General features: G+C 45.2%; 2 pseudogenes; both read right to left on the reverse strand.

The window, feature by feature from the left end:
* Positions 1-3,527: 3,527 nt before the first annotated feature.
* LOC102435286 lies at positions 3,528-4,661 on the reverse strand (annotated as a pseudogene).
* A 581-nt stretch (positions 4,662-5,242) lies between these two features.
* On the reverse strand, positions 5,243-5,833 carry LOC102435591 (annotated as a pseudogene).
* Positions 5,834-14,541: the final 8,708 nt, after the last annotated feature.

A 14,541-nucleotide genomic window follows, 5' to 3' on the forward strand; every position in this document is an offset into this window, starting at 1 on the left:
AAATATGTTTATTCAATCATTCTACTATGTTCTCCATCCTCTTGAGACCCAGAGTGAGAGGACACCAAGGTGAAAATGCCAGCTGTCCTTAGGGAAAAAAATAGCTATTCTAAAAAAGAGATTTTTATTGATTTCAGAGAGGAAGGGAGAAAGAGAGCAAGATAGAAACATCAATGATGAGAAGGAATCATTGATAGGCTGCCTCCTACACACCCCACACATGGGATGGAGACCACAACCCAGGCATGTGCCCTCACAGGGAATGGAACCATGACCTCCTGGTTCATAGGTTGATGCTCAACCACTGAGCCATGCCGGCCAGGAGAAACAATAGCTATTTTAACAAGTAGCCTATAATTCAAAACCACATACATATATTTTAATTGTTTTTTAATTTGACAATACCAGAATGCTTTAAAACCTTTCTTACTTTGTGCAAGAAGTCCAATATGTAGTTCTTATAAAAACCCATCCAAAGATTGCATGGGTAAATCCTATAAGGAAAAGTGTGGTGCCATATACCTACAGGTGATATGCTTCTTTCAGCTCTGCTCAGGATGTAAATCCTGAAACCCAGGCTAGGTGAAGAAAGAGGGAGTTAAGACGATCAATTCCTAAGGAATTTCTGGGATTTCAGGCTCGGTCTTCTATGAAGGATCTTCTACTGCCTACCCTCTCATTCTTCCTTCCTCGGCCTGATGCAAAGGCAACCTGCATGAACTTTACAAAGTAGAGAAGGGCTGCCCATCGAGGACCAAAATCACCATTTCAGAGTTAGAGGCTGAGATGTAGGAGTGACTCAGCTGGCATCAGCTTTGTAGCAGCTTCAACCTACAGGACTTCAGAAAAGGAGTCCCAGACCCGCAGCTCCCTCTGTGGCCACCTGCCACTAAATTCTGTTTATCAGTCCAGCACCAAGCACAGTAAGTAGTGTTTTCTGTTTCATTGTTGATAACCTGCTATATGCAAGTGAGATAAGGTGATAGGCTAGGATTACAAAGGTGAATTAGATACTCTACCTCCTTTTCAGTTTAGCAAGGGAAGTGAACACATGTAAACATATCATTAGTGTACAATGGTGTGTGCTATAAGAGGCCCAACAGGAGGGCAAGGGGAAACAGTTTGGGAAAATCAGAAAAGGCTTTTCAGAAGTTATTAGCTGGTTTTGAAAGTGGAACAGAGGTGTGCCACGTAGAAAGGGCCGGATGAAGGCAGCATTGACAAAGTTATGGATTCATTGATGGGTAAATTAATTTATTCACACATCTGTATTGAGTAAACTCTATGTGCTTGGAGCTTGGGATTTATCAGTGAACAAAATAGATTTTAAAAAATGTCTGCCTTTGTGGGACTTGCATTTCTTTTAGCAAGGTAAAGCAATTTAAAATATTCATAATAAACCAATAAATAATATAGAGTGCGAGATGTTGAAATTTGGGGGGGGGGGAAGGGTAAGGGAAAAGAGTATTTGGAGAGAGGTTTCTTGCAATTATACTGAGGGTGGCTGGGGAAGCTCACATTGAAAACATTGAGTTGAAGTGAGGCCGCCCGCCCTGGGCGAATCTTGGGGAAGGAAGGGCATTGGAGCAGAGGAACCAGGAGTTGCCTGGTTGCGTGAGGAGGAGCACATGGACAGTGAGGCAGCGTGGGGAAAGGGAGGAGTGGCAGGAGGTGAGTGAGGTCAGAGACAGGAGAGAAAGGCAGATCTTGCGGGGTCCTGCAGGCCACGGTAAGAATTGTAGTTTGAATCTGAACGAGGTGGGAGCCATTGAAAGGTTGTGAACAGGGGAGTGACATGATCTGACTTACATTTGATAGCATCACTCTGACTGTGGACAGCCCAGCTTGAAGTCAGAGGCCCTTTTAACAATCCTAGTGAGAGATGCCAGTGCCTTGACGTTAGCAGGGAAGGTGGGAAGAAATGGTCTGATTCTGGATATATTTTGAAGGTAGAACCAACAGAACTTCTTCATGGATGGATGTGATGAGAGATAGTAGTCAAGTTCGACTCCAAAGATTTTTAGCCTGAGCAATGGGAAGGATGGAGTTGCCATCAGTGGAGAGGGAGAGAAATGTTGAACAAGGTTGGGGGTGTGTGTGGAAGAAAATCAGTTCCATTTTGGACATGTTAAGTTTGAGATGTCTATTCAAGACCCAAGTGGAGATATCAAATAGGCCGTGGAATATATTTCTGGAGTTCAGAGGAGAGGTATGGACTAGACCAGTGGTCGGCAAACTCATTAGTCAACAGAGCCAAATATCAACAGTACAACGATTGACATTTCTTTTGAGAGCCAAATTTTTTAAACTTAAGCTATATAGGTAGGTACATTGTTATTAACTTAATTAGGGTACTCCTAAGGCTTAGGAAGAGCCACACTCAAGGGGCCAAAGAGCCGCATGTGGCTCGAGAGCCGCAGTTTGCTGACCACGGGACTAGAGCCATAAATTGGTGAGTCATCAGTACACAGATGTTATTTAAAACCACGAGATTATCCTATATAATAAAACCTTAATATGCAAATCAACCAAACAGTGGAATGACCGGTCACTATGATGCGCACTGACCACCCGGGGGCAGACGCTCAATGCAGGAGCTGCACCCTAGTGGTCAATGCGCTCCCACAGGGGGAGCGCTGATCAGCTAGAAGCTGGGCTCACAGCTGGTGAGTGGCGGGAGCCTCTCCTGCCTCTGTGGCACCACTAAGGACCCCTCGAGGGATGTCCTACGCCGGCAGGCGGACATCCCCTGAGGGGTCCCAGACTGCAAGAGGGTGCAGGGACCCCCTCCCCCGTGCATGAATGTCATGCACCGGGCCTCTAGTTTCAACAATAAAGATTTTTAAAAACAAACAAAGAAAGAAACAAACAAAAAACCCCTAAGAGATTAGATGAGATCACTAATGAATGAGTCCAGAGAAAGTACTGAGCCTTACCTTTGGGATATTCCAAAGACAGAATCCAGGATAAGGGGGAACTGGGAAAGGAAACTGAAATGTGAACAAAAAATAAGGACTAAGAAAGGCCAAAGAAAAGCTCTGGAGGTCAAGGGTATCAGAAAGTGCATCAAGCACGAGGAAATACCTCAGTCAAATACTGTTGAAAGCTCAAAGTGCCTCTTGCATTTAATCTGTAAAAAGAGCAGTTTCAGTGGTGTGGTAGGCATGAATACTAATTGGAGTGGATCAAGAGAGAACAGGGATCCGAGGCAGTGAGTAAATACTGTAACTTCTGAGGTGTTTTGCTGCAAAAGATGATTTTGTAAAAGATGGTCTAGATAATAGCAGGTGTATACATTCATAGAAACCCTAGAATAGAGGGAAAAGCTGATAATGTAGGAAAGGGGGGAAAGACATTGAGGGGAGGGACTGGCTTTGAAAAGGAGTGTGAACAACCTAGTAAATGCAGAGTAGAGTATACAGGGTGCCCCCCCAAAATCTATATGCACTTTGAATAAGTATCAATTCCAATGGGTTAAATCTTAAAAGAAACGTCAATTGAGTTATCAGCTGTTGAAATGTGTATACTTTTTTTTTTTTTTTTTTTTTTTTTTGCAATTGGAGCCTTTTTATTGCCCTTGGAGTTCCCTGCTTTTGGAGGTCGCCTTCTGTTGCCACAGGGTCCTGGGGCCAGGTGCCAAGCAGCAGCAGCAGTAACAGCTGGTTTAGTTGGTGGATGGCTTAGCCCACTCGATGTTGAGGATGAGGTGGTCGTAGCCAAAGCTGGACACTCCGGCAATGGTGCGGGCAGCGTCCTCACGGCGGTGGAAGCTGATGAAGGCAAAGCCCTTGGACTGGCCGGTGGTCTTGTCCTTCGCCAAGTAGATGCGGGAGATTGAGCCAAAGGGTCTAAAGAGCTCTTGCAGGTCTGTCTCACGGGTGTCCTCTGACAGGTTGGTGATGCGGATGGTGGCATTGTCATCGGCTCTGCGGTTGGGCTGCATGGACTCCCCACGGCAGCTGGCCCCATCCCGCAGGCTCGGTGGCACGTACTTCCGTCTTGTTCAGGCCGCCTGCACAGGCTCCAGCTCTCCAGGCAGTTTCTCCTTCTCGCCGGTGGACAGGCCCAGCAGCTCAGCCAGCTCCTTCTGTGTGGGCCCCAGCGTGTCCTTGTAGGGACAGCGGGTGGTCCAGTGGTCGCCCTTGCAGATACGGCAGGACACGATCTTCTGGCCCTTGAGCTTGTTCATTGGGTCCTCCTCCTCCTGGCAGTTCAGATCCTCCTTGCTGGTGATAAAGATCATGGACACATCATCGCTGACCGTGGTGGTGGCCACATTGGGTCCTGGTGGGTCAAACTCCGAGTTCCCAAACTTCTTCCAGTTCTTCCTCCTTGCAACTGCCTTTGAGGCCTTCCGGGTCTCGATTCTGAAGGTGCGGACAATCTTGAACTTCTTGCCATCTTCATCTATCTTGTACTCGGTTACTGTCTTGATGTTCCCATTGATGACCTCCTTGGGTACCAGAAGTGGAGCTCCTGGCAGCAGCTCGGGCTCTGGGCTCGTGTCGCTAGTGGCCAAAGGGATCCCCTTGAGGAGCTTGCTGGACACGCATTTGTCGTCCTCTACCTCCTCCTCTACCTGGTCGGCCCAGCTGGGCTTCGAATCAAAGTCTCCGGTGGGCATTGCAGAACTCCTCCACGCAGCCCAAGCCTGGGCCAGAGACCAGAAGTTATACTTTTTTTTTTCTACCATAAAGTTTAATTATGGCTCAGAAAAAAGTGAGTAAATAACTTTCTTTGAAAAAATATATTGACACTGTGTAGATTGCAGTTATGGGGGCGGCTGGTAAGTTAAATTACCCTATTTTCTATTCTGAAAATGACAGAAAGTCCCATTTCCAGTCTGATTATAGAGATGCATGTGCCCAAAATGGCTGAGAATAACTATCATAAGAGAGGCAAAAGCTGTAGCCCTAGCTGGTTTGGCTCAGTGGATAGACCATCATCGACCTGTGGAGTAAAGGGTCCCAGGTTTGATGGCAGTCAAGGGCACATGCCTGGGTTGCGGGCTCAATCCCCAGTAGGGAGTGTGCAGGAGGCAGCCAACTGATGATTCTCTCTCATCATTGATGTTTCTATCTCTCTCCGTCTCCCTTCCTCTTTGAAATCAATAAAAATATATTTATTTTTTTTAAAAAAGAAAGGCAAAAACTGTAAATCTATGGCATGCTATAGACTCCAAGAAAAAGTCTTAGAAATACCCAAAGTGGTGACAAGAAACATTTGGCTGGAATTTGGAGTTCTTTTCAGTCATCTTTGCCTTTTGCTCCATGTTTAAAGATGCCTGTGAACTCAATGGAATTGAAATTTCCCATTTTGTCAATAGACGTTTGTCTGTACAGCTCCTCCACTTCCTCCATAAACCTACCTCCCATTGCTGTCAGCAGCTCTCAGGTAATTTCCCTGAATGGTGCCAGTCACTTCTTCATCAAAGCAAGTGAAAGCATTTCTGATGATATCTTCTGGATCTGTGCTGTTTAATTCTCATCAAACATCCTGAGGAACATGGTGAAATGTATGGGACCTGGAGCCTCATTCATCATGGCATCTAGATACTCATCGGTTGGATCTTTCCCCATGGAGGCAAGCATATCATGTAAATCTTCCTAGTCAATGAAACCATCTCTGTTCTGATCAGTCATGTTAAACTCCTGAACCTGTGATTGATCAAACATGGCTAACAAATTGGATGTTTCCCACTGGGGGTGCTTCTTGGTGGTCTTGGTCTGTGCCCTTTTGCTCAACATGGTGGTGGTTAGATCCCTGCACTGCCACTTCAGTGACCCTTGTACACCCAGAGTTGCTAAAATACAACGCTTCCTGCCTCCCCTTAGCAAACTAGAAAAAAGCTCAGTCACCATTCTCAGCCAACAGAGTGGGCCTGACTTGATGGAAAGGTGATGGGGGTGCAATTTTGACCCAGTGCACAGGAAGGAATATACAGCAGTGACTTAGAACATATGGTAACGTGTGGTGACTCGTTGGGTCTGATGTCTGAGTCAAGTGTGTATACATTTTTGGGGGCCACCCTATCCTATATAATAAAGAGGTAATATGCAAATTGACCATCCCACCCTCACACAAGATGGCCACCCCCATGTGGTCACAAGATGGCTGCCACAAGGGAGGGCAGTTAGGGGCAACCAGGCTGGCAGGGAGAGCAGTTGGGGGCAACTGGGTCGGCAGGGGAGGGCAGTTGGGGGCAACCAGGCTGGCAGGGGAGGGCAGTTGGGGGCAATCGGGCTGGCAGGGGAGCAGTTAGGCATCGATCAGGCTGGCAGGGGAGTGGTTAGGGAGTGATCAGGCTGGCAGGCAGAAGCGGTTAGGGGCAATCAGGGAGGCAGACAGGTGAGCGGTGGGGAGCCAGCAGTCCTGGATTGTGAGAGGGATGTCCAACTGCTGGTTTAGGTCTGGGGCATGTTGTCACCAGCTGCAGCTTGTTTGAGAGATTTTAGCAAAGTCTAAAGCCTAAGCCAGGACAGTATATTTACATGGAAACGCTGCTGCAAATAGCTTGTGTGGGGCTGCAAATTGGATGGGAAGGGGCCTCAGGGAATCCCCAGGGTGGAGCAAACAGTGTGCACCAGTCTGATGGAGACTCATATAAAGCCCTGTGACAGGGGAGGTCCCAGCACAGGAACAATGACCCCTGTGAGCACTCCCATCTGGGAGAAAGCTGCTTCTGAGTTCCTCCCCCAATGCCAGACAATCCAGTTCTTCCCCATAAGTGTCTAGGTCCCCCAAAGCCATCTGCTGCTGGGAGTACAAGTAAGTTCATGCACTGGCCCTTTAAGAGGGACACCTGGGTCTCCAGCAGCCTCCATGTCCCTCAGCCACAATCCCCACTGATCTTTACAGCCTGTAGTGGGGACTTCTCTTCCCAGCTTTGGGACCCTGGGCTGGGGGTCTGATGTAGGGCCGGGACCCCTTGCTCCTCATGGGTGGCCTCTCAAGGTTGTAGTTTTGGCAAATGAGTACAACAATGAGTGAGAGGCAAAGAAGTTGAGGGTGTATTGGAGAGTGGTCATGATTGATCATGGTATACAAAGAAGTTGGTTAAGGAAGAAAAAGAGGACATCCAGGTGGTGAAGGAGATGGTAGTATCAGCTTATGAATGGTCATGATGACTCCAAATTGATGTGGTTCCCATATCAGAGGGAACAGGCTGGAAATATAATAGGTGGTCAGATAGAGGGATGCATGGCAGACTCCAGAGTAGTTAATGATTGGTGATGACATGGGAATGAATGCTCAAGGAAGGTGGGACGTTATCATTGGACCTTAAAAAATAGATTTTTTAATTGATTTCAGAGAGGAAGAGAGAGGGAGAGATAGAAACATCAATGATGAGAGAGAATCATTGATCGGCTGCTCCTACATGCCTCACTCTGGGGATTGAGCCCGCAACCTGAGCATGTGCCCTGACTGGAAATGAACCCGGGACCCTTCATTCCGCAGGCCAACGCCAAACCAGCTAGGGCATCATTGGACTTTTTAAGGGAACTGAGAAGCCAGTCTATTGGATCATTTATGTCAATGTTTCTTAATCTTTAGTATTAATCAGCATTACATGAAAAACTAATTAAAACAGGTTGCCAGATGCCACCCCCAGAGTTTCTAGGTAGAATGTGATTGCTTTTATTTCTAAGTTTTCTAGTGATGCTGCTGCTGCTGCAGTCCAGGGACCATATTTTGAAATCCACTGACCCATATGTATGTTGAAATTGCCAATAATTAAAATAGCAGTTTAGATTTGCAGTGAGCAGGAGAAAAAAAATTGTCAAGAAATAAAGAAGAGTGGTTGGTAGAAAACTACCAACAATCAGGGACAGAGGGTATACAGGGGTGGGCAAAAGTAGGTACATTATCAGCCATCATTACTTAAAAAATAAATCACAAGTAAGGATATGAAATAATGACAATAATAAAACAAATAACACAAATAAATAAGACAGTAATTAATAATACAATAAGCTGTTTCGTGAACTCACAACTGTAAACCTACTTTTGCCCCTCTGTATAACCAGATAATGACACTTAACCTGGGAATATTTATGGAGTGGTTAGCTGTGTGGTTGAAACAGTGGTTGGTAGCAAAAGAGATTAAGGCAACACCAAAGGCAGATTGTTGAGGCCTTGCAGGTCAGTATTTTATTAGTATCAGGGTCTTTTATTTGGTGAGCAGGTCTAGTGTAAATATCTGTTAAGGGAATCTCTGCAGGAATTGCAACTTTATTCATCTCAAGAATGATCACAACTGTAGCAATTTATATTCTGCTAATTAGGAAATATTAAGTCCTACAAAGCTAGATATCACTTTACATTAAGATTAGGTAAGCCGAGACAACCAAGATGGCAGCATAGGTAAACACCTGAACTTACTGCCGTGCACAACCACATTAAAACTACAACTAAAAGACAAAATGAATATCATCTAGAACCACGGGAAGGCTGGCTGAGTGGAAATTCTACAACTAGAGGGAAAGAGAAAAGCGCACTGAGTCTGGTAGGAGGTGCAGAGGTGTGGAAGTGTGGTGGTACAGAGGTGCGAGTGAAAGGGGCTGGCAGCTGGGTACGCTGTTGTCTTTTTCAATTGGGTGGGAGATACAAGTGCCCGACTGCTTGAACTCCAGTTTCGGGTGAGTCTTTGGGGACCCAGACTCATATGGAGAGAAACTGGACTGTCTGGCATCGGGCTGGAACGTGAGGGCGGCTTTCTCGCAGAGGTGCTTGCAGCGGTCCTTGTTCCTGCACGGGGCTGTGGGACACAGACCCCAGGACCGCTCTGAGGCAGAGCAGACTGGCAGCCATTGTGGTTTGCTCTGCCCTGGTGATTCCCTGAGACCCCGCGCCCCACCCAATTTACAACCCCACCCAAGCTGTTCGCAGAGGCTTTTGCATATGAATGGCCTGGCCTTTCTCTGCCTAAAAACCTGTCAAACTGTAGCTGGGTCAGAGAACCCCAGAGCTTCTGAAAGAAGGCGTAAGGTCCGTCAGCAGCCTGCATTACTTCACAGCTGTGCCTCATCTGGGCACCTCCAAACCCCAAACAAAGAGGAGGAATCTGCAGATCTCTCTGTAGCTCCTGCTGGGTGGCTTCAGGCAGTGGCTGACTTTGCACCTCCTTAGAGATCCAAGAGCCAGTCTACCCAGTGGTCAGAGTGAGGCCATCCAGATTACAACTCTTCACATCGATAAGAGACACACTCAGGGGGCAGACTCAGTGAGCGCCAAAACTCCACTGAAGCAAGTCCTGCCCCATAAGGGTGTCTCCTGCACAGCAGCTCTTCCATTGTAGACACAGCTGGTCCTCACAGCCAATTGGCCTGGAGGTCAATTCCTCCCAGTGATGCCAACAGCAATCAAGGTTTAACTAACAAGACTGTGTACACAGCCCACAAAAGGGTGCACCAAGAGTGTCCACCTCTCACGTAATTGGGGAGGCTGAGCCACTGGGCCCTATAGGACACCTAGCACACAAAGCCACTCTATCAACACAGGGAAACAGCCAAAATGCAGAGACGAAGAAACAGGTCACAAATGAAAGAAATGGAGGAAAGCAAACTACTGGATATAGAGTTCAAAACCACAGTTATAAAGTTACTCAAGAATCTTCTAGAAACCTCGAGAAATTTAGTGAGACCTTCAAGGATATGAAAAAGGACCAATTAGAAATTAAGCATACACTGACTGAAATAAAGAATAATATACAGAAATCCAACAGCAGACTAGAGGATCCCAAGAATCAAGTCAAAGATTTAAAATACGAAGAAGCAAAAAACACCCAACCGGAAAAGCAAAAAGAAAAAAGAACACAAAAATATGAAGATAGTGCAAGGAGCCTCTGGGACAACTTCAAGCATACCAACATCCGAATTATAGGGGTGCCAGAAGAAGAGAGTAAGATATTGAAAACCTATTTGAAGAAATAATGACAGAAAACTTCCCTTACCTGGTGAAAGAAATAGACTTCCAAGTCCAGGAAGCGCAGAGAACCCCAAACAAAAGGAATCCAAAGAGGACCACACCAAGACACATCATAATGAAAATGCCAAGAGCAAAAGACAAAGAGAGAATCTTAAAAGCAGCAAGAGAAAAACAGTCAGTTACTTACAAGGGAGTACCCATACGACTGTCAGCTGATTTCTCAACAGAAACCATGCAGGCCAGAAGGGAGTGGCAAGAAATATTCAAAGTGATGAATAACAAGAACCTACAACCAAGATTACCCAGCAAAGCTATCATTCAGAATTGAAGGTCAGATAAAGAGCTTCACAGATAAGAAAAAGCTAAAGGAGTTCATCACCACCAAACCAGTATTATATGAAATGCTGAAGGGTATTCTTTAAGAAGAGAAAGAAGAAAAAGGTTAAGATAAAAATTATGAACAACAAAGTGATAACAAATACATATCTATCAACAAGTGAATCTAAAAATCAAGTGAATAAAAAATCTGACGAACAGAATAAATTGGTGAGTAGAATAGAATCAGGGGCATAGAAAGCGAGTGGACTGACAATTCTCGGGGGAAAGGGGTGTAGGGGGTGCGGGAAGAGACTGGACAAAAACCGTGCACCTATGGACGAGGACAGTGGGGGGGTGTAAGTGCATGGGGTGGGGTGGGAACCGGGTGGAGGGGAGCTATGGGGGGAAAAAGAGGAACAACTGTAATAATCTGAACAATAAAGATTTATTTAAAAAAAATATTAGGTAAGCTGACATCTGATGGGACAATAAAGCTTAACTGGCTTGATAGTAGGGCAAGACAGGACTGAGAGTATACAGGAATACAGAGTGAACTGTGAAAATATCAAGTAGCAAGTCTAAAGGGTGCTCAGGAGTAGTCAGGGGAACTACAACATGGGATCATCACCTGGCCGTTAGTGGTTCCAGTGCTTAAAACTCGCGGGATCCTAGTTAAATCATGTTTCTGTGCTTGTTTCCTAACTTGTTAAATGGGTCTGTCATTTAGTCCTCAAGCTTCAGAGGATGTTTGAAGACTAAATGAGTCAGTGCAAGTGCTTTAAAAAGGTAAAGTACTATACAAATTGAAATATTAAAAAAGTAAATAGTATTGCCCTGGCCAGTATGTTTAAGTGGTTAGAGTGTAGCTTGTACACCAAAGGGTTGCAGGTTCAATTCCTGGTCAAGAGCACGTACCTGGGTTGCAAGTTCCATCCCTGATCTATTGAGTTGCATGTGGGAGGCAACCCATCCATGTGCCTCTCTCACATCCATGTTTCTTTCTCTCTTTACCTCCCTTCCACTATCTCTGAAAAATCAATGGAAAGAATATCCTCGGGTGAGGATTAACAAGGCAAATAGTATTGAGCTATCCTTAGCAATCATGGCAGAACCAATACTTAGGCATGGAAGAAATGAGTGGAAACGTATCCAAGGAGAATAATGCTGAGAATAATCTTGCATGCACAAGATTAAGCATGCAATGTGGACAGTTTCACATTCAATGTGGCCTTATAAATGAAAACCTCATAAAAGGGCTTTGCTGATCGATGTCTCTCTCACATCAATGTTTCTCTCTCTCTCCCTTTCAAAATCAATGGAAAAAATATATCCTTGGGTGAGGATTAACAATAAAGAAACAAACAGAAAAGTCTTCATTGTTGAAATAGTTTAAAAATTTATTTTTCTATAGTGATTTCCGTAGGAATTATACCTTTGGACCATAGTGACTATTTGCCTAACTGGCTTGAACTTGAGCAACTCCACTCTCTCTCATGATGTCTACTACGGAGTATCTGTTTCTATACAGTGAGGAAAATGCAGGCCACTTCATGTACCCCAAGCAGGTTTCTATCCAGCTTGTGACCTGGATTGAATTGCCAGTTGCTGTTAAGACTACAGAAACAGGTAGGGATGGTGCTTTGTCAGTCCTCCGATGGCGTTCCAGTCAGTCCTTAAAAACCCACTCTTTCATATAGCACGTGTACTTCATGCCCTGGTCTCCAGCATCTCTGGTCTCACTACTCTCTTCTGTACCTGGCATTCAGCCACGCTTGCCTTCTTTCAGAACCTCCATGTGCAGACTTCCGCACAGGCTGCTCCGCCTGCCGGTGCCACGCTTCTCGGCTGATCTTCCTTTCCTGGGTTCCTTCCATGATCAGTTCTTTTAACAGTCTCTTGAGCACCCTTCTCAAGTCTGGGTTAGCCCCTTTCAAGCACTCCCCTCAGGACAGCATGTCATGTGACTAATTGCACACTTAATCACATCCCAGCTGACCACTCTTGTGAAAGTTATATATAGTCTTGGTCACGAATGCCTCCACCACTTAGCACAGTACCAGGGCTTTGAGGTGCACAATACATTTCTGAGGCCTGAGCCTTTGCAGTGAACTCTTGGCACACGCCAGTTCAGTGAGACAGCCTTCACTTCTCCACTAGAAGACAGTACCCTTGGGGTTTAGGAAGCCAAAAAGTAACCGGCTGTGAAATGGCCACCTGGAAGAGCCACTGCCATCTTAACCTATGAAAATTCTGTACCTGCAGGATTAGCCACCGTACATCAGAGGAGAGCTGTTAGGGCAAAGGAGGAAGAAGCCAACAGTGGAGTGAGTAGTAAATGTTCATTCTGAAAACTTTCTGGGGTGACCATGTGGTTTAAAAAAACACACAGCCCTGGCCAGTTTAGCTCAGTGGATGGAGCGTTGGCCTGCAGACTGCAGGGTCCCAGGTTTGATTTCAGTCAAGGGCACATGCCCGGGTTACAGGCTCGATCCTCATTAGGGGGTGGGCAGGAGGCAGCCAATCAGTGATTCTCCGTGATCATTGATGTTTCTTTCTCTCCCTACCTCTCTGAAATCAATAAAAATATTTTTTAAAAAAATAAAAAAACCACATCTCTATATATAAAAGACTGTGACCGACGGCTGGTACATATGACACGCACGATTTAAAAATAGATGTTGACTCGCGCATGTGCGATACATATAAAGCTCTTGCTGGCACCAATCGTATATGTTTCGATCTGTCATTGTTAATCGTGAATTTGGTTGATACTTCTATTATAAAGGGGGAATAGCGATATTAAAATATTTCTAGTTAATTTCCTTTCAATGTGCACAAATCCATGCACTGGGCCACTAGTTACATATAAAATCAAGTTTTTTAGTTAATTTTAATATTACATGAAATAGAGAAATTCATAAAGATCACCATTACTGTAGTAGTCAATATCTTTTTAGTCTTCTGCTATGAATGTTTAAGATATTGAATGTGCTCTGCCAGTGTGGCTCAGTTGGTTGGAGCATCATCCCATACACCAAAAGGTCACAGGTTTGATTCTCAGTCAGGGCACATACCTAGGTTGCAGGTTTGATCCCTGGTCGGAGATTTCCAACTGACATGTCTCTCTTATATCAATGTTACTCTCTTCCACTCTCAAAATCAATGGAGGCTGGCCAGTGTGGTTCAGTGGTTGAGCGTCAACACATGCATGAACCAAAAGGTCATGGGTTTGATTTCCAGTAAGGGCACATGCCCGGGTATGGGCTTAATCCCCAGTAGAGGTTTGCAGGAGGAAGCTAACCAATGTTCCCCTCTCATTGATGTTTCTATCTCTATATCTCTCTCCCTTCCTTTCTCGCTAAAATCAAGTTAAAAAAAAAAAAGTCAATGGAAAAAATATCCCATATCCTCAGGTGAGGATAAAAAAAGTTATGGAGTGCTTTTTGAAAAGAGATAGTTTCAATTTTGACCATCTGTATCTATTGTACAAGTAGTGTTAGACATTGCTTTATATCTCAGCCGAGTAGCAATCTCTATGGACAGTTTATCTATATAAAGCCTAAGTGACTGTTACGACTGGTTGACCAGTTGCTATGACACACACTGACCACCAGGGGGTTCAGAAGCTCAATGTAGGAGCTGCCCCTGGTGGTCAGTGCGCTCCCCCAGCCAACCTCCCAAGGCCCTTCCTCCTGGCTGGCCAACCTCCTGCAGCTTCCCTCCCACCCCCAAAATGGCCAGCCAACCTCCCGCGGTCCCTCCCAGCGGCTGGCCCCCCTCCCCTGCATAGGCCTTGACTGCCAGCCAGGCCGAGGGACCCCACCCATGCATGAATTTGTGCACCAGGCCTCTAGTCACTTATAAAGCTAAAGCAGCAGTGTTCTAATTGTAGTGGGTACATTTGGGACTGACAGGATAAACATGAATACTAGTAAGGGATGAATACTACATTGTGAGCATGATGCTTTGGTTATCAGCAGCTGGTACTGCATGTTTTGCAGGGGCTGCAGGAGTTATAATGGATTCAGAAGGTACCAGTGAGCCATTCAAAGACCCCCCCCCAAAAAAGCCAATGAATGATTATAATGTCTCTCCTATATCCTCAATACTATGGCTTAAGATGATAGACTGATAACTATTCACTTCTAGTTATTTTAGGACATAACATACTTTTAGATCCATGGATGATACTAAATTATAAACTTGTTTAAATATCCATAGAGCATTTTAGCAAAGACAGGTTCTAAAAATCATAAAATCAGATAGATTAATAATGATATAGATATCAAGATTAGC

Source organism: Myotis lucifugus, unplaced genomic scaffold (assembly GCF_000147115.1).
Source record: "Myotis lucifugus unplaced genomic scaffold, Myoluc2.0 scaffold_561, whole genome shotgun sequence".
Lineage (NCBI taxonomy): Eukaryota > Metazoa > Chordata > Mammalia > Chiroptera > Vespertilionidae > Myotis > Myotis lucifugus.